The sequence below is a fragment of the Propithecus coquereli genome, unplaced genomic scaffold (assembly GCF_000956105.1).
Source record: "Propithecus coquereli isolate 6110/MARCELLA unplaced genomic scaffold, Pcoq_1.0 Scaffold128, whole genome shotgun sequence".
In the NCBI taxonomy this organism is placed as follows: Eukaryota; Metazoa; Chordata; class Mammalia; order Primates; family Indriidae; genus Propithecus; species Propithecus coquereli.
In genome coordinates this window covers 4,117,225-4,117,651 of record NW_012136969.1, presented here as the reverse complement: position 1 = coordinate 4,117,651, position 427 = coordinate 4,117,225, and the positions used below count along the sequence as shown (strand labels likewise).

Here is a 427-nt window from a genome sequence, read left to right as displayed (position 1 = left end):
CAATAGCCCTTTATTGGATGTGTAGCATGCAAATATTTTCTCCCATTCTGTAGGTTGTCTATTTGCTCTCATGATAGTTTCCTTGGCTGATCAAGTCCCATTTATTTATTTTTGTTGTTGCTGTGATTGCCTTTTGGGTCTTCTTCATAAATTCTTTCCCTAGGCCGATGTCTATAAGAGTTTTTCCAACATTTTCTTCTAGAACTCTTATAGTTTCATGCCTTAGGTTTAAGTCTGTTATCCATGATGAGTTAATTTTTGTGAGAGGTGAGAGATGTGGATCCTGTTTCAGTCTTCTACATGTGGCTATCCAATTTTCCCAGCACCATTTATTGAATAAGGACTATTTTCCCCAGAGTATGTTTTTGTTTGCTTTGTCAAAGATTAGATGGCTATATGGAGATAGTTTTATATCTGGGTTCTCAGT

General features: G+C 36.3%; 1 protein-coding gene across 1 annotated transcript in view; it reads right to left on the bottom strand.

The window, feature by feature from the left end:
- The window catches only part of RNF20 (ring finger protein 20, E3 ubiquitin protein ligase), a 39,735-nt gene that overhangs the window by 6,656 nt on the left and 32,652 nt on the right, over positions 1–427 (bottom strand). The window lies entirely within an intron of this gene.